Below are 24,157 nucleotides of genomic sequence, written 5' to 3'. Positions count from 1 at the left end.
GCTCGCACCTTGCGTGCACCCACCCCAGTCAGTGACTATCCCCACGGGGGTTTCTGTTTATGAGTGAGCGTTGGCAACAGCCAAAGAGGCCAGCGCAACTGTGTTTTATCGACTTTATTAAAATACCTGTGATACACATTCAATTTCTATTTACTGTTGATTCACCTGTGCCGAGAGGGGACCTGCCGGCTCTTGACAAATGGGCTGAGAGGCTGTCGAGTTTCACTCGGGTGTTGGTGGGTAACCGATGCCGAAATGCGGTTTCATAACAGCGTAATAAGACTTTGTACTTTTACAGCACCTTTCATCAGTCAATCTCCTAGTCCCTCATTAGTCCCCTCGGCCCCCTGGGAAGGAGGTAGGTGGTGAGTGCAGCCCCTCCCACTCCCCGAGCCACATGGCAAGCCCAAGGCGAGGGGAGGCCTCCAGCGAGCTGCCTAGACATAAACAGGACACGGATCCACAAACAGGCCATGGGAGCCCCTGTCTGATGTAGCTGCGTCTAATCATGTAATTACCCCACCATCCTGCACATCATTTGCATTTTTAATTCCACTCATTAAACTTAAGGTTTCTGTTTACGGAGACTTGTCTCCACACATCTCAACCATCTGAAAGCCTGTGGCTGGCCCTTTTATGCAGTAACCAAGCATCCTGATAGAGAGATTGAGGAAAACATTCGCCTAGTCCTACTATAAAACAGCACATGACCTACACAAGCAGAATGGCACAGGAAATGGCAATCTGTAGGATAACACAAAGCAAGATGCTCTGAGCAGCCTCCCGTCCACGAGAGAGAAACCTGCAGTACTTCTCCGTCAGCTAAAAACTTCCTGCCAGGCAACCTTCCTACACTCTTGGTGGGAATGTAAACTGGTGCAGCCACGATGGAGAAGAGTATGGAGGTTCCTCAAAACACTAAAATTAGAGTTACCGTATGATCCAGCAATGCTACTCCTGGGCATACATCCGGAGAAAACCATAATTCAAAAAAGATACATGTTGCAGCACTACTTTAAAATAGCCGAGACTTGGAAGCAACCAAAGTGTCTACCATGAAGAAATGGATAGAGAAGATGTGGTACATATATACACTGGGATAGTAGCCGTAAAGAAGAATGAAATAATGCCATCTGCAGCAACATGAATGGACCTAAAGATGGTCATGCTGAGTGAAGTAAGTCAGACAGAGAAAGACCAACACCATGATATATCACCTATACGTGGAATCTAAAAACAATGGTACAAAAGAACCTACTTACAAACTAGGAATAGTCACAGATGTAGAAAACAAACATGATTACCGAGGGGGAAAAAGTTGGGGGAGGGATAAATTGGAAGATTGAGATTGATATGTGCACATTACTATATATAAAATATATACAAACCTACTGTATGGCACAGGGAACTCTATTCAATATTCTGGAATGACCTACATGGGAACAGAATCTTTAAAAAAAATGGATATAAGTGTATGCAAAACAATCACTTTACCATACAGCAGAAACTAACAGAACATTGCCAATCAACTATACTCCAACAAAAATTAGTTTTAAAAAAAGGAGGAAGAAAAACGCCCTCCCCACCTCAAGTCACAGGCCAATCCATGTTAAAAAGTGGGTCTAAATCCAGCACCCCCAACTTCAGATGTGGAAATCGAGCCCCAGAGAGACTTCCCAACTAACTGCATACCACACAGCCAGTCAGGGACAGAGGGAGGCCCAGGGCCCAGATGTTCCACCCAAATCGTTCACATCCCCCATCAACTTTCACTGGACAAACCTAAAAGAAACTCATGTGCAGAGTATGTTGCCCTTGAATATGAGTAACACAGCTCCAAACTAACAGGGACTGTGTCTGTTTTGTTCTCAGCTGTATTCCAGAGAAGAGAGCCTAGTATATAATGAACTCTGCATGCATTTTTGTTGATGATCAAATACCTTTACCCCTTCGCACTTGACAGGGCTCAGGAGAAGGACAATGAGCAAGGAATCATTGAAAACCCGCGTGGGTCTCCGTCTCTCCTTCCGTGAGATGAGCTCACCATCTGCTTCCCGATTGGTTCTCAGGACTCTGAATCTTGCCATGCCCTTTGCCTGGACAGATTTTTCCCATTTAGGATTCAGCGTGAACATCACCTCCTCAGAGAGGCCTTCCTTGATCTGCGTGTTTATTGCTTACTACCTTCATCCCAGCCATTCTTTTTCACTTCATTTTGCGCTTGGTGCTCAGTCAACTCAGTGTCCAGCTCTTTGCAACTCCACGTACCAGGCTCCTGTGTCCATGTGATTCTTCAGGCAAGAATACTGGAGTGGATTGCCATTTCCTCCTCTATGGGATCTTCCTGACCCAGGCATTGAACCTGAGTCTCGTGCATTGCTTGACTGCCGTGCGTTGGCAGATTCTTTACCACTGTGCCACCTTTATTCCAGTTTTATTTTCATGGTGGTGATTATGAATATTGGAAGTGACCTTGCTTGTTTTATAATCCCCTCCTCCACTATGATGTAAGCTCCATGGGATCAAGGGTGTCTGTCTGGTTCACCACACTATTCCCAGGACCTAGACCAGGGCCTGACATGTGGAAGGTACTCAATACATACTTGTTGAAGTAATAAGTATAGAATGAAAAATTACTGAAAAAGAAAGTGCAAAAGATTATAAAAACAGAAGTATTTGTTTCAAAACTAAAGACGTCTAGTATTATTGTGTTTCTCATTCTTAGCAACATTAGCAGCAAATTGGAGCTTCATACACCCTCTTTGGACTTGAACAAATTTCCAGAGAAGATATGTGTATACAAAACACATCCCTACAACATGTCATTATCTCCCTGGTTCCAGGTGATCTCACAGTTGGTGTTCTCGGTGTTTATCTTGGCCTCTGGGGCTTTATTAATGTAATTACAGACACAAGTCACCAGTTGGGTGTGTAATTGGGTATATGAGATTCTCTGTATAAAACTAATCGCTGAAAGGTAGGACAGACCCAGAGATGCCCAAGAAATTAGCTGCCCCAACTGGTCCATTTTACAGACCTGGAAACTGAGGCCCTGGCAAGTGAAGGGACCTGCCCTAAGCCATCACATGGCTAATTTGGGGAGACAACAGAGGACTTCAAAGGAACAAGTCTGCCCCTTTGATGTAAGTTCAAAGGATGTCGATTAAACTGACTTCAGTTAAACGCGTTGTCAAGGAGAGTTCCCCTCCCTTCAAACTGGAAGAGTCAGTACCCACAGCAAAACCACTCTCAAGGGGGACCTGTCAGTGTCATCCAAAAGGAACACAGGTACAGAAGCACGCGCTCAGAATCCTTCTCATTCTTTCACACAGGAAGTACCAGCCTGCTGATGTCCTTCACCAATATCCTCCTCTAATTGTAAACAAACAAAAATAGACTCATCATTAGGCCAATCAAAAGAGCACTATGAGAATCCCTTGGATTTGGAGGAGGAAAAAAAAAGCACAACTCAGGCAATATGACACATCGGTCTTCTGTTAAAAGCATCACCTGTAATTTCAAAAATGTCCGCTTTCTCAGCCACCTCACCCCCGGGCAAAGCACTCCTCCTCCAGGGCCTCTGTCCACATCCGGTTTTCTCTTCTTGCACCCCACGTGTAAACTCCCAGGAGACCTGCTCACACCATCCCCCACATGACCCCCGTGCACTCATCTCCCCACCCTCTCTGATGGAGAGTGACTCCGCGCCCACTGCAGTGCTCCCGGTTGCTACCTGTTGCTAAGATGCAGCTAGCAGGCTCTAAGACCCAGGGGGATGACAGCCTTTCGTTGGCCTCACGTCAAGAGTCAGTGTGATTACTCCACTGCTGCTGATATCCTCTCTCTCTCAATCTGAGGATTTTCTCAAACATAGCTGCCCCATTTCTAAATATCCCCGACAAGTGCAATTCACCTATGCCTGCCAGGGTAGTGTTCAATTGCTTTGAGATGTGTGTTACTACCAAGAGGCATTACCGCGTGGGAATATGCTGGCTTGGGCTCTTCGGTTTACCATTGAAAGGATAACTTGGAATTCCACTCTGATAAAGTAATGGTTTACCTTGTTTCCATTACTTGGCATCTCTGAAAATACAAAGTTACCCCTAAAAGGCTGATTCATTCCACTGTGGTGCTCTGAGCCCTCATGATGCCTCCAACTCATGGGGCATCACTTGTGACCAAAGTGGCATGATCTGAATGTCAGGGTGGAGAGGCTCTCCCCCAACATCAGTAACAACTCTTGACCTTCCCTTCAGCTCACAAGTCTTTTCCTGCTAGACACCCCAGGTCCCTCGAGGACAGAGACCACATCTTATTTGTCAGTGTCTTCCCGTAACCGCAGGAGTACCTGGGGCCTGGTACAGAGTGGGTGTCTAGTTTCACTTTTTTCCCTTTTACATAACACTGACCATCTCACCTGTTTTAAAACATGCAATTTGGTGGCATGAAGTCTGTGCACAGTGTTGGACGGAGTCATTCTTTCAAATTATTTTTTTCTAAGTCTCCTTAATAAAATCACTGTAAACACATTAACAGCCTTTCCTAAGAAATAAACAAAAATATGAAACAAGCAGCCCGATTTAAAGGAAATCCAGATAGCAAGGTATAAATATGATCTCCCACTAAGTACAACTGTTACCACCACTTTGCCATCTCTGCAATCATCTCCCAGTGCTAAGAACATAGTCACTAAGCAGATGTATTGAGCCCTCTGCCAGACACGGGGAATAAAGACAGGAAAAGACACGCCCATTGCCTGTGAGGGGCTTGAAGTCTGGAGGAGACAGGTGTTTATTTCTAACTCCCCACATTGCAAGGTAAACCTCATAAGGGCAGGGATTTGTCAGTTCTTCCCCTACTGTTATCCTCAGTACTTCAATCAGTGCCTGGCACTTGGCAGGCGTTTTTAAAATACTTGTTGGATGAATAAATAATGAAAATCGTGTGGGGGAAGTTGGGGACAGCTTTACAGAAGACATTAGGCTGAGCTGTGTCTTAAAGAAGAGTCTGAACATCCCAGGAGGAGAAGAGAGTCATCCTGAAATGTTAGGGAACCAAACAGGTGGTGTAATTGGATGTTGAAAGAGAAGGGCATGTAGGTCAAGGTTGGGTGATAAGGGAACTTGTATGCCATCTTGAGGAATCTAGAGTTTGAATTTTTACCTTATTGGTGAAGAATTCTGAGCAAAATGTTTGCATTTTGGAAAGGCCTAGATAATCCACACTTACCAAAACTGACCAGCCCCCGGCATCTGAGGCCTTTAATTATGTGGTATCAGTAACAAGTCCTTCAAGCCCCCATCCAGTCTGCATCATCCTGACTGAGCACCTCTCCTGACCTTTCCACCCCAGCCTCCCCACTCAAGTCCCTCCTTCCCGAGTCACATTCCCCTCGAAGCAAAGACAGACCTGCGTGAACCCACCTAGAAGTCTCTTCTGCTGTGGGATTCTACTCTTCCAGCTGGCTTTTAAGCTTTGCCCATCGATTCCTCGTTTAGATTATTCTCATGGAAGCAGGAGTAGGGACAAAGGACTTTGAGAGTAAATGCGTTACTGGGAATGAGCCTGGGAAGAATAAGCAAGCCAGTGGAGAGAGTGAGACCTAGAAGAGAGAAACAAACGATGGAAGATGATCAGTGCATGAGCTACCACGGTCAGCACTGAGGCTCGGCCCCACGAGAACGTTACAGCCTGCGTCTCTTCCAGAAACTGTCCCTGGGAAGGCCAAGAAAGCTGGGCTGTGTACCCATCAATTTCTAATTGGGGATCATCAAATTCCAGGTGCCTGGGGTCTGCCCTGAGCTCTGACAGTCCTCGGACAGAGAAGAGAGAGGTGGGTGTCTGCAGGAGGGAGCTGTCAGTGTGCATAGGAACTGCCTATGTGCTTCGGGGGAAGCTCAGAGGTGGACCAAGGGTGAAGGCATTGGCAGCATCCCCTACACCACCTGCACCATCGGAGGTCAGTTTCCCTTTACAAAGACTGGCAGGGACAAGACAGTACTGTGCGTCCACAAAACCAATACTTCTTGGGCACTCAAAAGGCCTACAAGTCACAGGCTCCCTTGTAGTTAAACCACCTCATCAGACCAAGTTCTTCCCAGTGTAAGACGGACAGAAGTGATACAGAGTCACTTCCAGGTCTGGCCATTAAGAACATTCCGTCTGAACCTCCAATTCGCTTTCCCTTCGTGACTAACTTGAAGACCATCTGCTTAAAATGGTATGTTATAACTTTATTAATTAGCATGTGTTAAGTGGAACACGGGGCGCTGGATGGTGAGTCAAGTTTCAACAACAGACCACAAGAGAAACTGAAACAGAAGTTTACTACTTGCAGGTTCCAAGGGCTCACACAGGGAGGTCAAGGCAGAGTGCAAAGAGAGCAGGGAGGCAGGACTTAGAGCACACGTCTTTATTAGGGTGCGTGGGCAGAGGGGTTGGGATTTTCAGGTTAGGGCCGGATTGGTCAATTCAAACTAAAAGAGCATGGGTGTGGTAAGAATAAGGCACACAGATGTCAGGAGTGGAGGGAGACGGCTGATCACAAAGACATCCCAGGAAACTGATATTCGCCTGTGACACTGAAGGATGCAGACTAAGGCGTGGGCTTGTGTGAAGGGGCCGGAGTCAGTTCAAGGTCCCTGCGGGCTGACTGGCCAAACAAAACAGATGCAGAGGCAGCGATAACATGGAATGAGCTTAACTAAACTCTCAATATGGTGAGAACACAAATTAGAAGGAGTGTTTATCCCTGAGTCCCCGTGTGGAGGAGCCCACCAAGGAAAGCCGTTCAGATCGCAGACTGCGGTGTGAATGAGAAATGAATCGTTGAAGGAAGCTCCTTACACGTGCAGGTTTATTTGTTACCACAGTACAGCCCAGCCTATCCTGACTAGTACAGGATATATTTTGCTCTGCTGAGATTCTCTACATGTCCCAACAGTATGCTTCTTTTCCCCTTCTGTGTTTGTAACTTGAAAAGAATAGTTTAATGCTACATTAGGACTTAAAACGGTGTGCTGACATTTCAAAGAACAAATAGGCTTTGCTGAGAGATGGTCTTGCAGTTTGCAATGAATACAGGAAGCCCAGCTGGTATAATAGCCTAGATAGCACCTCCCAAGGCCCCCTGCTCACTTTAAGACATCAGTTTGGACAGCAGGGTTCAGCGGCCCACCCCTCCACTTAACGGATCTAGAGAAACCACCAATTACTACTCAACTGCCTTCCATGCAGCGGCCCTGGGGGTCAGAGGATAACATCCTGAAGGGCCATTTGCAATGATTATGTAATTAATATTATCATGATGTATAACTGCATGTAATGGTTCTCACAGATGGAGACCTTTTCATCCCGGACCATTCTTCAAAGCAAGGTGGTCTCTCACTCTTAGCCTGCGATATTCAGGGGCACACTTTGGCTGCACTGTTTCTAGTTTTTATTGCACATCTTTAAGTCATTTCTTTGAAACCCGTGGGTCTCAGCAGTTTTTGAACTAGGTTTTGTGGTTCTATATCCCCTTCATGGATTTTAAAACCATCAGTTTACACAAATGCTTGCTCATGGGCATTGACTCCTCCCCAAGTCTAACTCTTAGATTTATCGACTAAGAAGGACATAACTGACCGAAACTTCACCCAGCTCAATATTTGCCTAGAGACGATAAATCTCAACACCGACCCAAACTGAAAGTCGATAGATATGCATTGTTACACAGTTTCTTTTGACAAGAGTCATCAATTGGGTATGGATTTTGAAATAATTTTATTTTGATTGGAGTGTGGGATGAGCTTGACAGTGCCGGCTGAAAATAAAGGCTGGGAAGTACGATCAGAACACTTGCTCCTTGTAATCCCATAGTTAAATGTGGTGCTGTGAGCAGCACTTAAAAAAGAAAAAAGACCTTGTCATCTATCAGGCATCCAGAAGGGCTGCTTTATGTGAGATGATGTCATCATAATGGCAGAGTGTGTTAAGCCCTCTGTGAATCCCCACCGGGTATTTGTCCTGCATGAGAATCAATTACAGCAAAGATAAATGGTGCATTAGAAGTGTCTTTTGGCATATATTTCACTTCTGATATATGTTGTTCTGCTGAGCAACAAACGATTTAGATAAACCTCAAGGTCATGTTTGGGCCAGAGAGATGTTTTTCATTAGCCAGAGAGTGACCATCCTGATAAGAGAAACAGCAGCTTGTGGAAAACTGTAAAACACCCGTGTCCTCGGGGGTGGCCCAAGGAGCCTACCTGGGCTGCGCAGTTCAGGCTGAAAGCCCTGGATATTTACAGGAAGCCACATGAGCCTCCAGACTGCGGGAGAGTCACATCATCTCCCAGCTATGGCTCCTGAGTCCATCGGACAGTCATTGCTGTAAACTGTAGTTACACCTCCAGGAGGGACCCTGGAGAGTGCAGAGCCCCAGCACAAATCTTAACACCGGCTGAGCTGTGACTTTTCCCCCCTGGGTCTGTGTTATGAGTTCATGTCCTGTTTTGGCCACGCCTCCTGTTTTCCCTGAGTTGTCCTCACAATCCCACGTTTGAGAAGGGAAAGTCTGTTCATTCGTGGCTCCTTTGGGTCACCGAGGCATTTACATCCACTGGGACCTCAGACCCATGGCCACTGGGACTGTCACCACGCCAGCGAGTGCAGCGCAGCCCGGCCTGAGTCTGCTGCGGTCATTTCCTCTTTCTGTCATTGACTCCAGTGCCTGTAACGGGCTCTCGTTTAGGGTCCTGTCCTCCTAAGGACCTCACCACAGCCTCAGGGGCCGCTGAACTTCTCGTCTTTAGTCCAGAATCTTCAGTGTCTTTAGGGGACTCCATTGCCTTCCCTGGAAAAGGCCGTCCTCCATATGTTCCTAAAAAGAAATTCCAGCCTCTCCTCCTTCCACTAGGAAGCTTCCCCTTCACTTCAATCTGGGGGGGTCTTCTCCATTTTCGAAGAGCTTGCTGTACATACACAGAGCCCACAGCGTAATCACCTGGTGATTTGTCATCTCTGCGGCCTGAAACAGCAAGTGCTATGAGAGATGATTTTCATCTTATTACCAATTATAAGCATGCTGCTTATTACCAGTTAAAAGTATACGCTCAACAAGTACTTTAGGAATAAGTGAAAAAAAATTCAGAATATTAAATGTCTATGCCCATATTTTTCTACCAAGGTCTATTACAGTTTGATTAAGAACTTCAGAGATTGGCTTTCATTTTCCCCTATTTCTTAACAGTAAGAGCCACAGAGACTCGGGGACTACTTTAGGGACTACTTGGCAGTCTCAGGCCTGGTTGCCGCCTCTGGAATACGTGGGGTGTGAATGTGCACCAACCAAATATAAGGGAACGGGCCGAAGGGTCACTGGCTCCGGGCCAATGAACACTGCTTTCTTGCTTGTGAGTTTTTTCCTTCTTTGCAGAAGCTGGACCTGACCAGGAACAATGGAAGTCGGCAGCAAGAGGGAGACCGTTCTAAACCACAGGCACCTGGGAGGCACACCCTGGCGCTACGTCCCCACCAGGCTGCGTTCAAGTCCCCTCTCCCACACAGTGGCTCTGTCCCAGCACTGCGCGCACCATGTTATGACGCCTGCCTTTTTCCCTGCACACATCTTTACGCAAGTTTAACCAGCTCATGTTTGAAAGCTAAGGTTGGTTTTCTCAACAGCTTTACTGAGTTACAATTGACATGTAAAATTGTACATATTTAAAGTGTACAGATTGGTAAGTTTTATATATATATATGTGTGTGTGTGCGTATATACAGTAATTCCTCTACTTGCAAATGAGTTCACGTTCATGAATCCAATGGGTTCCTAAGTCCAATAGAGTTAGCCTAGATACCCAATTTACACAATTGGCTATATAGTACAATACCGTACATCACCACTGCTTTTACACTTGCTTCTGGACATCATGGGCTTGAAATAAAGATAATCTCCCCTACTGTACTCTATGCATACTGCACTCCATGCAGCATTGTACTCTATACATTCTGTACTCCATATAATACCGTACTCTATACATACTGTACTACACATAGCACCTTTGTTTTTATCACCTGCCTTTAGCCGAGCAAGAGAAAAAGTGATATATACATATATCTCCATAATACCACCACCACAATCAACATAGTGAACATCCTCATCATCTCCCAAGGTTTCCCCACGTCCCTTTGTTACCCCACCCTCCTCCCAGCTTCTCTGTTCTCAGGCATCCACTGATCTGCTCTGTTATTATTGATTACTCTGCATTTTCTTGAGTTCTGTATAAATGGAGTGATACAGTACGTGATCTTATTGACTGGCTTCTTTCACTCAGCATGGTTATTTTGAGTTTCATCCATGTTGTTCCATGTATTAATTGTATATTTTAAAATAAGATTTTTTACAAAACTAACCTGAAAGTTTAGGGGCCTCCTAAAAACTGAAAAAGGTTGGGTTCTTCAGATAATATTATATCATAAACTGCGCAGATTTGTTCCAGAAGTAGCAATCCTGATATCAGCAGGAAACCCACAAAAATGAAAGACTCGGAACAGGAAAGGGGCAAATAACAAATGGAGATGAACAGCTAAGAGAACAGAGAGAAGGAGCTGGAAACATCTGAATTTCCTTCTGTCTGTAACTCTCTCCCCCGCAGTGCTTCCCCGCCATCCTCTGTCACTGATTCATCCTAATCTTTCACTGAAAGTATTTCTACTTCCCTCCTCTTCCAAATATCCCACCTCTGTTATAAATAAAGCCTTTTGTTTTTATCACCTGCCTTTAGCCGAGCAAGAGAAAAAGTGAAATTACCTCCTACTCAAACATCTCACTGGACACCCCACTGATGCTGTGCTTAGAATTTTGAAACCATGACGCTTGAGATAAATCTTTCCTTTTCAAATCCCCGTGTAAGAATGCCGGAGGCTGGCTTCATCTGCCTTCCCTACCACGTCTCGGAGACCTCAGCCCAACTTGGGAGCCTTACCCATTGGTTAGAAAGCATGCTAATCCCAACATGTGATCAGGCAGGCAAGGATGGATGCCTTGTCAAGTGGAAGCTTCTTTGGGGTTTTACCCTCTCTAATGAAATACTGATAGAAGTACACTTCCCTTCATCATAACAGCCCAACCCTGGGCAAAAGCACATGTCCACTCATAGACTGCTACTTGTCCAGCCTCAGTCCTATCAGCTTAGAAGAGCTGTTTCTTATGCCCTGGTTGCCTTTCAAAATGCATTAAACCCTCCCTCCTTGACTTCTGCATGTACAGGCACCTAAATCCCAGAAGATTGACTGCAGTGAGAATTCCAACTCTCAGCAAGCTATGTGAGAGACACTGGGTTTGCTATTTGTTTTGCGAAAAGCCCATTTATCCTCCGTGTTTGTTCCAGGCCAGTTAGCATAACTTACTTATTTAATGGGCATACTTTAATGCACTAAATAGCACAGATTCCAAAGCTATGGTTGAAGGCAGAGCAAAATGATTCCCTTGTAGATAAAGAAGGCGCCACTCCAATTACTGTAAAACCTGGCCATGAATTGCCAGGCCCAGAGCAATCCTTCATCCAGACGAGTGGTGAGTGTCTGGCCATCCCTTCACCTGACACTTCACAAGTAGAGGACTGTTTTCTTCCTCCCACTCTCCTAAGCATCCTGTGCCAAGAATTTCCTTAGGCTCCTGGCAGGAGGTCTAATTACCTGTGACTTAATTGACCATGCTGTAGCTGGGTAGAGCAGCAAATATTCTGAGGAGTCTTCCAGAACCCTTCTCTACCAGGTTCTGACCTGTCTCACCTGCCTGATCTCCAGTGTCCCTCAAACCCTCCTACCAGATCTTGGAAACCCCACCACGGGTTTTTCTTCCCACAGCTTTTTTTTTTTCACAGTCTCCTTTACCTAGATTGTCTCCTTGGTCTTCACCTCCCATATTTGTCTACCAAAAACCTGTTCATCCTCGAAGTCCTAGACCTGACTGCCCCCCTGTTTTTAATGCTCCTGTAAATCCCTCAGCCCAAAGTGATTTCTTTCCCTTTCCTTCTTAAAGCACTTAGTTCATTCCATAAATATGGAAGTTGTCAGGTTCTGCCCTGATTGAAGCCGGAGCAGCCTAGATGGCCATCGCCTTGGGGCTGACATGTCAGAGTACCTTCAGGCAGGCACTGTGCTTTCACATGGATTAGTGCACTTAATCCTCAAAGAACTGTCTACGTTCCAAAGATGTTATTTAACTTGTCTAAGATCACAGAGCTAATAAGTCATAGATTTGAACCTAAGGCAGTTTGACTCTTGCGCTTAACTGAGGGACCAGACTTTAAGCTCTTAAGAAGAACAGCTCTCTGGAGAAGGAAATGGCAACCTACTCCAGTATTCTTGCCTGGAAAAGTCCATGGACAGAGGAGGCTGGTGGGCTGCAGTCCATGGGGTTACATGACTGAGCATGTGTGCACAAGGGCAGAGGGAGATGGGTTGGTAGCAATAAAGTGGTAGAACTAAAAAAAAAAAAGAACAGCTCTATAGACCTTACGATGTGCCTTCCCTATAAGTAACAGTCACATACACAACACACACACACACACAATCTATCTTTTATAAATATTTATTTGATACTGATATGTAACTAGATATAGATATATCTCACATAAATACAATTAATGAAAAGAATGTGTATTAGCTTCCTGGGGCTGCTGTAACAAATTACTGAAAGCTTCGTGGCTTAAAACAATAGAAATTTATTTTCTCGCAGTTCTGGAGGACAGTATCCTGAAACCATCATCACTGAGCCAAAATCAAGGGGTTGGCAGGGCCAGGCTCACTCCGGAGACTCTGGATGAGAATCCATGCTTCACCTCTTCCAGCTGCTGGCATCGCCCGGTCTGTGACCACATCACTCCAGTCGCTCCGGTCACATGGCCATCTCCTTTTCTGTTTGCCTCGCTCATACAAGGACACCTGTGACAGCATTTAGGGCTCACCCAGATAACCCAGGATAATGTGATCATCTCAAGATTTTTTAATTAATCACATCTACAAAGATCCTCTTTTTCCCCCCCACTCAAACCAAACAGTGTTTACAGTTTCCAGAGATTAGAACATGCTACTTTGCGAACCATTGTTCACCCAAGGGTAATACCCAACCTTGGTTCTCATTCCTAAGTCATAGGTGTCCATTAGCAGCTGATCTTACAAGCTAGTACACTCCAAACTGAAATTAGACTTTGCAAGAACCACTTCCTCAGTCCCTGAAATGCAGAGAAACCAAAGGACTCTCTTTAGGAGAAGCTGGGTTTCAACCATGAAAAGTATAGTCGTCAATAGAAAACAAACAGAGTTCATTCCCCTTGACAAACATATTGTGGGTCACAGTTTTATAGCTGAATCAACAAACTGCTCTCCATAAACTACACTTTTGTGCAACACAAACTATTTCAGAAACACTCTTGCTGCCAAGATGAGAAGTAGACGTAGCCCATTCCTTACCCTGGTGTCTTGGAAAATTCTTTCCCATGTAGCTCGAGGTTGCCTGTGCTAACGCCAGGAGTAGTATATCACCCCCCGGTGACCAGCCACTCCCCTTCTGCTAGGGACCCAGGGAATCTCAAAGCACAAAGCATGAAACACGCCAGGGCTCTGGGTAGAAACCCCAGACAGCTGTTGTTAGACACGGTTACAGAAGCATTGAACGAGGACGAATCTGAAATCGCATGCTCATGTGGAGCCCGCCAGCCTCTGACAACCCTGGTGCATGAGTCTCAGCAAACGAATCTATCGTTTGGGAAACAACTTCACGTGGAGATGTTCACACATGGACAATGCCCAGTAGGCCCTTGGTCAGTATGATTTTATGGTTTATTTTAAAACAATTAAATAGCCATTAAGCTTCCCTCTTTCCATCCGGCTTCCCTGCTTTCCAACCTCTATATGTCATGTGTGTATTCGTTCCCTCCTTCTAGAACTCTTGCACACGTAAACACACACACTCTCTGTGGTGTCATTGCTCTATTATGAAGAGGAAACATCATGATTTTTCCACCTCTGCTGAGCGTTAAAAATTCAGTTGCAACCGTGAGTGTGAGCTGACTGGCCCCCAGTGACAGGCACTGGCCTTTATGAGCCAAATGCTCTCTCTCTGCATGGAGATGCAGCCAGGGGTGCAGGGTCAGGGGAGGGGGGCTCCTGTCTGATCCATTCTCTGCTTCAAACAGCTCGATCAAATTGATAGAATTAGAAAGCTTTCTTCTCTTGGTGACAGTTCAACCTACTCTGTTTTATTTCTGCTGGGTTGGCACTAACTGGCCAGCCAGGCAGTTAACCATGTTCATGACTCACAGTCCAGGAAGCCTAAGTAAACACAGCCAGAGCCGAGGCACACGCTCCCTGCAGACCCTCTGGGTCAGGCAGGAAGGCCCCCTCCAGGAGCAGATTTCAGCGGTTGCTGGCTGGATGGCCATTTTGATCAGGAGCCAGCCCTGGCTTCTCTTCCAATGTCACTCTTGGGGGAAGCTCAGCAACCATGACACCTCTCCAGGGACACTGTCATCCAACTGTTACACAGAACACAGATCTGCCTGACAAGCCTGAAACAGCACAGGGTATTTCTCCCAAATCCTCTATCTATGCATCCCTAGAATGTTTCGGTTAGGATAGAGATATATTTTATAACACTTGGCATGTTGGCAATTCTCTTGTCCAACCTGTGATCTAGAATAACAGTATGTAAGGACCCGGAGTTAACAAAATAACCAAATTCAATCTTAGCACAAATAAGAGAGAAAGCAGAGATTTTCACAGTCCCCTCCATTAAAACTCACAAATTCAAGGATGCTAAATATTTACCTTTAGAGTCATCTAACTGTATAGCCTGTTCGCTAAAAGAACTATAGCCTGTATAGTCTGTTAGCTAAAAGAACAAAGGTGATGTTCTCAGCAGTTTAGAAGTATGGTCTGCACTCAGGCAGCTATAATCTGTACTCTACACCATTAAGCTGTACTGATGATAACACTAACACTTTAAATATCCTAATAATGATTTTATATTCCTTAGAATAATAGTTGTAAAATATTAACAATAACTAAATAATAAAAGTCTAGCACAGAGAGAACTCATTAAATTTCAGGGGCTGTGCTTTTTATGGTGTATTTTGTTTCATCCTATTGGCAACCCTCTAAACTAGATACTATTACGATCCTCAGCTACAGATGGGGAAACTAAATGAACTGGCTTGGAATAGAATGTAGAGCCCTAAGAAGGAAGTGTGGGAGTTGAACCTTGATAGTGTAAATCTAGAGTTTACTCTTAAAAATGCCTCTTTTAACCATAGGTTTTTGAGACACTAGGCTTTGTTAACCTCAGGAATAATCTACAAGATGTTCTGTCTCCCCATTGTACGTTTGGCATCACTTCTGTGGAAGACAAGAAGGACTGAAAGTGAAAGTGAAAGTCACTCAGTCGTGTCCAACTTTTGAGCACCACCCCACAGGCTATACAGTCCATGGAATTCTCCAGGCCAGAATACTAGAGTGGGTAACCGTTCCCTTCTTCAGGGGATCTTCCCAACCCAGGGATCGAACCCAGGTCTCCTACATTGCAGGCAGATTCTTTACCAGCTGAGCCATAAGGGAAGCCCAAGAATACTGGAGTGGGTAGCCTATCCCTTCGCCAGGGGATCTTCCCGACCAAGGAATTGAACCGGGGTCTCCTGCATTGCAGGCGGATTCTTTAGCAGCTATGCTACTAGGGAAGCAGACAATACAATACATTTTTAATACATATATATTAAAAAAAATAAAAGTATGGTCTGAAATTCAGAATTCCATTCATTAGCATTAATTTCTTCACTCACGGGAACTGGAGAAAATAGGGTTTCATCATTCTCCTGGAGAACATGAAACTCTAGTTCTTTCTTGGTCACGTCTATCTGGGCTTCCCTGGTGACTTAACTGGTTAAAAAAAAAAAAAAATCTGCCTGCAATGCGGGAGACCTGGGTTCAACCCCTGGGTTGGGAAGATCCCCTGGAGAAGGGAATGGCAACCCACTGCAATACTCTTGCCTGGAGAGTCCCATGGACAGAGGAACCTGGAGGGCTACAATCCATGGGGTCACAAAGAGTCAGTCAGACACGAGTGAAGCAACTTAGTATGCATACACATCTATCTATCATGTGAATAAAGGGACCTTCCATTTCACCAAGAATGGAAGACAGTGCTCACCCTGCATGCAATATTCCCGCAGGGACTCACAGGAAAGAAGAGAGGGGAGAGAGACGGAGACCAGCAGGAGTGGGGGAAAGAAAAGACCAAAAGTCTCAAGGAAGCTACTGACTATGTTGGCCTTTGCTAGATAATTTTTCTCATCCTAAATATGTGCACATTTATACAGAAAACACACCCTTTCAAGTCTAGGAGCCAGACCTGGCCTTCTATAAACAATCGAGTGGTTTTTACAAATGCAGAAAAGACAAATCTGATCCTTTCTCCCCCCTAAAAAACCCTCCCCAGGATGACTGATGACCCTCCATCCCTGTTTATTTCTGTCTGTTGAGAATAGCCTTCTCCTGGACAATTCTCTTAAAATACACTCTCTTGCCAGCAGAGGTCATATGTCAAATCCCTTGCATGTATGATACTTTCCATAGTAGGCATGATACTTTCAAACTCTCCAGCAAAGGAGAAATCAAGAAGATTTAAGGCCACCAAGAGGAGTAAGGGCAACAGAAATGGAGGGCAGCGCCAGACCCTGCCGTCCCCGCTCCCCCACCCCCACCCCCGCCGCTGGCCTGTATGGAGGCGCCACCCAAAATTGGACAGGTGCTCAGGATCTGGTCCAGCGAGCGAGGCTGGGACAGCAGAAGATGCTTCTGTGAGTGGGGGGATATTCCCCCTTCCTCCCAGCAGACTCAGTCTTGCAGCAAGGCACACAGCTCAGGGATCAGCTCCCCCTTGGTGGGGGACACAGCCAGTGGCAGTGACTCTGGCAAGAAGACAGAATGTCAGGCTCACTCAGGGACTGGCCCTGGGGAAATAACTCCCATCATAAAACACACAAACAAAAAGATCTTTGGGCCTATTGACATTGCTCGTGTTTACTGGGAGGTGCACCCATGCTCCTGAGAAGTTTCCTTTGGGCTTGCTCTAAGGACCCCGGGGTCTTCCTTTCTCTAACAGCTGAGGTGCTGGGGTGTGCATTCATTGTCACCCTCTTAGAATATTCTGCACACTTCCCTGGTGGCTCAGAGGGTAAAGCGTCTGCCTGCAGTGCAGGAGACCTGGGTTCTATCCCTGAGTCGGGAAGATCCCCTGGAGAAGGAAATGGCAACCGACTCCGGTATTCTTGCCTGGTGAATCCCATGGAGGGAGGAGCCTGGTAGGCTACAGTCTATGGAGTCGCAAAGAGTCGGACATGACTGAGCGACTTCACTTCACTTCACTTCCTCTCTGAAGCCAGAACCGGAACCTCGCATCTCCCCCATCCTGACCTCCCCCTTGTTTCTCCATTCCCCCAACAAAAATAAAGAAGAGTGTGGTGGATGGGTTTGTGGTACTGGCATTGCTGGGTTACTGTTTAAGAAATAAGGGATGAGCTGAGACTATTCTAGACCTAAAGAAGACTCTGACTACATCTTCAAAACTCTGGCAATCCTGGTGAGTCCAGCCTCATCTAGAAATCTTTGCACTGACTTCCACACAGCAAGGGCAGAATCAAATATGTCTAACTCACTTGCCCGGGGATGCACAGGTAGAAACTGGAGGAGCTAAGATTCAAACCCAGGAAGTCTGACTCCAGGATTCCAGGATTCATGACCACCCAGCCCACACAGCCTCCCAGAGAGGGTGCAGTGAAGTTGGGGGAGAGGGCGTTTTCTGGGACTCTTCCCCCAGGTCTGATTCAGTCTTTCACGTTTAGCGTCTGATTCCTTCCTCTGCACCCCAGGAACCTGTCTGCCAGGTGGAGACCATGCCAGTGAGCAACCAGGCAGGGTCTAGGGAATAACACCCTGGGTCCGATAAGAGGAGGCACTGCCATTTATCCAGAACCAAATGTTACTGAACAAATAGGCTTAACTATGGGCAACTAGCATGGCCAGCGGCTCCCTCAGGCTTGGCTTCATGGCCAAAAAGATAAGGCTTCAGGCTAAGGAGGACAGATATAAGCAGCCTACTGGGTTGCTTTGCTAAACTTAACAACTGCAGACTAGGAGAATGAACAAGCAATGTCTCAAACTTTCCCCGTTGCCAGTGGGGGCTACCTAGTAAGCATTTTCTGTTGATTAAAGCATGGAAATTAAACCTCAAACCATCATTACCATGCTTGGAAGTGCTCTTCCTGTGTAAGAAATTCTTACAGGTTTGAAGAAATCTCCCTCAATTTTCAGCTAAGTTATTAAATAAAAAGGTAGGTCATTAGGATGACCAAGAGATTTCCCCTCTAAGTCACGGTCTCATGTTTGAGTCTCCTCTTGCACATCATCAAATTAATACTCCAAATTTATACTATATTCTTTAAATAGTTGTAAAAGAGATATTTTTCAATATATTAATTCCTGCTTTAAATATATTTTTATTGTAAACATGGAGCTAAAGACTTAGCTCCAATTTGTGCAAAAATGTCTTCCAAATAACCAATATGGAAAATAAAGTTTTAAAAAAAAACCTTATCCAAACAACTACCAAAGCAAACTTGCTCACACTCAGAAAAGTTCTAATTTTACCTCAAACAAATGTATTAATAAAGGTATTCATGAAAATTCCCTTTGTTCTGGATTCTAATTCTAAAATCGATGGGTAGAAAAATGGATAGACAGGTAGATGGAGAGGTGGATGGATGAGAGTCTCATCACGAGTTTGTCACCTAGTTGAAATACGGGGTCATCTCCTTCAATATCTTTAAATTGTGGCTAGAAGCAATGAACTGTACACATAAAATTTACCATTTAACCATTTTTAAGTATAGAGTTCAGAAGTATTAACTGCTTTCAATATTACCCAGTCCCTAAGAACATATTACATATATACCTACACTTTCATTACACATGCCCCCACCCAAAAAAGGTAAGTAAAGAAATTAGAATACAATCAGGTAACAGGTGCAATGAAAAATTAAAATATACCAAGCTGGCCCTGGTGGTCCAGTGGTTAAGACTCCATGCTTGTGTGCAGGGGGCACAGGTTCAGTCCCTGATTGGGGAACTAAGATCCCACATGCTGCACAGTGAGGCCAAAAAAAAATTAATTAAAATAAAATATACCAAGCTGAAGGAATATATTTTTAACTCCCCAGCTGAGAAGGGCCTCATGCCCTGCCCCTTTGCATGCCTTATTAATGTTGAAGACCATTTAATCACGTCCCCAGTAGAGGGTGAAACATCTTGTTTCCATTCATTAGGTCACAATAACTTTTTTGTTCAACCAAAGTGCTTGGGATAAGGTTCAATGCATAGTGTCACTGACAACTCAGCTAATTGAAATCCCATCTGAAGCCCTGTGCCTTTTTAACTAAGACCAGTCCAACAATCCCATGCCTTTCCTAAAGCCTCCTTCCTGCTCGCGGCCTGAGCTCTTGTACCTAATCCAGCAGCAAACCCAGGTTCTGAAGTGCTTCAACAACTCAGCAATTGAGGGCCACAGTGACCCAAGATTTGCAGGAGAAAATTAAATATTTGTTGAATGAACGCATAGAAGCATGTGGGAATGAATGCAGGAGGGAACGAATGTATAAAGAATGGAAAGCCACAAAGAGTTTGCGTACCTGGTGTCAAAGAAGAACAGAATGACGCTCTTCAAGTGTTTTCATCTTTCTTGTTGAGTCCTCAACAATAGCTAATGAACAGGTCAATAAAACTAACCAGCCTTACATCCTGACTCAGAAAAGGTCAAACCATTCAATGACCCAACTCCACAGCCAGGTAGAAAGCCTGGAGAGCGTCTCCTTAGATGTCCTTCAACAGGATGGGACGCAACGCTCTATACTTCCGGCTCGGAAGCGTTTGCGTTTGCGTTTCCTGCCCTGTGAACGGACATGCGCGTCCATCCTCCAATCAGATGCCTCATACGGTGCCCAGTGAGTCTGTCTGCTCAGCCTTCACGGAGCGGGCTTCCGCTCACTTAGCGCCCTTGCTCAAAGAAACACCCAACGAAGCCACACTCTGACCTCCCAGCAACACTGTGACTCACTAATTTTGACAATTAGTCACATCCTTAAAAATGAGGAAGCAGAGGAGAAAAAAACGTGACAAACCTTTCTCGAAAATGTGGGGAATTCTCTTAGAAGGTTGTTCCTGCACCATCTCTGTTCCTGGGTGTGAATGGACATCCTTTCATATCTCTGTCTCTGGATACAACCTAAGTCAGTCAGTCATTCTGCTGTCAACCAAATTTCAGCAGACTTTGAAATGTCTTTTGCATCTGGAGTTTGCATGAGTTTGGTTATTTTTTTAGCGCTTTGGCCTGTCATAAAAACAGCCTCTCGAATCCCAGTATTTCTCTTCTCCTCGCATAATAACCTCAAAATGTATTACTGTTGAGAAACTCCATTCTCTCTGCCAGCAAGTCCCCTGAGGGAAGCTCGAACAGAAGTTTTTACAGTCACTTCGTGAGAGAGTCACTTATCCACTGGACCTAATCAAGTTTTCCAAGGCATGGCCCACAGCTGACACCCAGCACTACACTCTTCGTATACGCACTTTTTCTCTTCCTTTCCCTTAAGAAGATATGGCAAAAAAAAAAACCTAGGCTGTTTCTTTCACAGCAAAACATCATGGGCAAAAGCAAGTCACTATTTTTGTGACAGTGCTAATAGCGATTCTGGCCTGTAAGTAAAAAGACTTTACCGGGACCAGAGGACTAATTAACAGGTCAGCCAGATAATGCACTAACACAGGAGGAAGTGTGTGTTTATAATAAAAACCCAGGCTGCGCGTGTACTACAGGCGGCTGCTGATTTTACAGCTGCTCTTTTGGCCCCATGGAAGCACATGAGCATAGGGTGGTGAGTAGGGGGTGACCCAACAACCAGCCCCAATTAATGCCTCCCCTTCTCTGTGAATCAAGAAATAGAGGTTGAAGAGAAGCCCTTTCAGAGGCCTGCATTTGGAAGCTGTGACCTTCTGGATAGTTTGATGAACCAATTCACGAAGCTATATCTGCCACTTAGTGGCATAGCCTGAAAGACTCAGAAGATTAGTGTCTCGACTGCTCAGACTTTACATTCCATGAAAAGAGACCCAATGCCCACTTTCTCTGTGTGTTAGCAACTCTTGCGTGGAAGGTTGAATCTGTGAATTGCATGCGCAGATGGCATCTCTTCAAATAGAAACTTCTGTGAGCTGGCAGGCTTGCCCACTGGCTGTCAACATTCCTGATGGGGATCCAGGGACATCTAGGATCCTCTAGTGCCTTCTAAATGAGCAGAGAAATATTACCTGTGGGATTGTTTTAGTTATGTTTCATTAAAGCTTAAAGCATCTAAACTCCTGCCCCATTTTTCAATGAAAGCAGTTAAGACTTTACAGGGAGATGCATGTAAATAACTGATGTCAAAATTTTCAGGGATGGCCTTGAGCAAAACGGCGAACTCACGAAAGTGTGCATAACATGTTACCACGAAGGTAGTGCTTTAAATTAAAACAGATTTATTATCTCACACTTCTGGAGATCAGAAGTCTGAAATGCATCTCACTGGGCTAGAATGAAGGTCATCAGAGGGGCTGCATCTATTTCTGGAGGCTCTAGGAGAGAACCCATTTCCTTGACTTTGAGAGGCTTCCTTCATCTCTTGGGTCATGGCCCCATCCTCCATCTTCAATATTTGCTTGCCTTGTCATTCTACCATCCATTCCCATCAATTTTATCAGCTGAACTGTTTCTTAGTTCCTTTCTATTCCTAACCCCATGACTTCCTTCATGGAATCCTTGGAGCACTAAATTGAACTATACTTTGACAAAGAACCCTCTAGGTAATATCCAAAATACATGAAGAATTCATACAACTCAACTTCATGAGAACAACTAGAATACTGGGGTGGGTAAGCCATTCCATTCTTCAGGGGACCTTCCCAACCTGAGGAGTGGACCCAGGTCTCCCACACTGCAGACAGATTCTTTACTGTCTGAGCCACCAGGAAGCCCTAAAAATGGGCAGAGGATCTTAATAGACATTTTTTTAAAAGAGACATACAGATGGTCAGAAAGCGCATGAAAAGATGGTCAACACCACTAATTATTAGGGAAAAGCAAATCCAAACCTAGGTGAGGTATTACCTCACACCAATTGGAAGGGTTGTTATCAAAAAGATAATAGATTACAAGTGTTGGTGAGCGTGAGGAGAAAAGGGAACCCTCACACGCTACTGGTGGGAATCTAAACTGGGCAACTACTGTAACTGTGGAGCTTCCCTGGTGGTGCAGATGGTAAAGAATCCACCTGCAAAGCAGGAGACCTGGGTTCAATCCCTGGGTCGGGAAGATCCCCTGGAGAAGGGGATGGCAACCCACTCCAGTATTCTTGTCTGGAGAACCTCCATAGATAGAGGAGCCTGGTGGGCTACAGTCCATGAGGTCACAAAGAGTCAGACACAACTTAGCAACTAACACACACACTATAACTGCAGTACTGCCTGCAGATGGTGATATGGCAGATATCAAAAGATCAAGGTGGTAGATGGGACAAGACAAATTCTGTGCAGAGTTGTAAGGGGGGAGACTTTTTTCTTTGCCAATCTTCATTATGTTATACTACATATTTTCCTTAGAATTAACGTTTTCTGTAACAGTTTACTAAATATTCACAGATGTATCTAATATCTATTTGCCTTGCATTTACAAATATTGAAATCTTTTGAATACTTTTATATCACTATTGCTCATTATTGTATTTGAAAATTTCCTCCAAAAGAGTTGGTGCAACTACTGTGGAAAGCAGTGTGGAGGCTCCTCAAAAAGTTAAGCCTAGGACTACCATATGACCCAGCAATTCCCCTTCTGACTAGTGATCTGAAGAATATGAAAATGCTAATTCAAAAAGATATACATCCTTTTGTGTTCATTTCAGCACTATTAACAACAGCCAAAATATGGAAACAATCTAAGTGTCCATAGAAGATATAGGTTATACATACACCAGGGTATTAGTCATAAAAAAAGATGAAATCTTGCTCCTTGTGACAACATGGTGGATCTGGTGTGCGTTACAGTAAGTGAAATAAGTCAGACAGAGAGAGACAATTACCATATATGATTTTTCTCATATGCATAATATTGGTAAATAAATAAATCAAATTAATGAATGATCAAAACAAAACACAATTCATAGATGCAGAGATCAGAGTCGTGGTTACCAGAGGGGAAGGGGTGTGGGGGGGAGGGGGAGGGAAAAATGAGGAAAGGGATCAACTGAATGGTGACCAATGGAAACTAAACTTTTGGTGGTGAGCGTGAGGTTGGGTGTACAGAAGCTGAAATGTAATGCTGCACATGTGCAGCTTATATGATATTATAAACCAGTGCTACTGCCATGAAAGAGAAAGGATCCTCAAAAGAGCGGTAGGGGTAAAAGAGGGAAAACGTCAAGAGGTCCAAGTTTCCAGTTATAAAACAGTCAGTTAGGAGAACGTCACATACAGCACACAACATTCAGTCCATACTGTATTACATAGTTCAAGGTTGCCAAGTTTATACTTCAATTAAAAAAATAATAAATAGAAAAAAGTTGCCAAGAGAGTTGATCTCAGATGACCTCATCACAAGAAAAAAAAATATTTTTTGCAACTGTGTATTAGTGACAGATGTTAACTAGATTGATGGTGACGATCATTTCACAATATATACAAGTATCGAATTATTATGTTGTACACTGAAACTAATACAATGGTATGGGTCAATTTTGCCTCAATTTTAAGAACAAATAAATAAAGTGGGAGGAAGTGGGGAAAGGAGAGCACAGTCTCCCCGCACCTTGACCTGTGCTCCTTAGCTCTGTGGGAAAGGGCTCACCTGTCTGAAGTCATGGATTGGGAGTTTTCACTGATTCTCCCTGCAGAGTGAGTCCATGCATTTCCAGCCCAAATTCATGTCTTTTTCTAATTTATCTCTTTTTACTTTCTTTTTACTTTTTTACTTTCTCCAAAATGTCTGTCCTGAATTCATGAAATACTGATACTTATCCTTACCAAGCATTTAGTT

General features: G+C 44.6%; 1 long non-coding RNA gene across 2 annotated transcripts in view; it reads right to left on the bottom strand.

Moving 5' to 3' along the window:
• LOC122698767 overlaps window positions 1–19,971 on the bottom strand; it is a 72,367-nt gene extending 52,396 nt beyond the window's left edge. For both annotated transcript variants that reach the window (XR_006342411.1, XR_006342412.1), the window contains exon 1: window positions 19,728–19,971. This is a non-coding gene — a long non-coding RNA (uncharacterized LOC122698767). The remainder of the gene's footprint in view (window positions 1–19,727) is intronic.
• Between the last annotated feature and the right edge of the window lie 4,186 nt (window positions 19,972–24,157).

Source organism: Cervus elaphus, chromosome 8 (assembly GCF_910594005.1).
Source record: "Cervus elaphus chromosome 8, mCerEla1.1, whole genome shotgun sequence".
In the NCBI taxonomy this organism is placed as follows: Eukaryota; Metazoa; Chordata; class Mammalia; order Artiodactyla; family Cervidae; genus Cervus; species Cervus elaphus.
The sequence above is the reverse complement of the archived record's forward strand: the minus strand, read 5'-3'. Positions and strand labels throughout refer to the sequence as shown.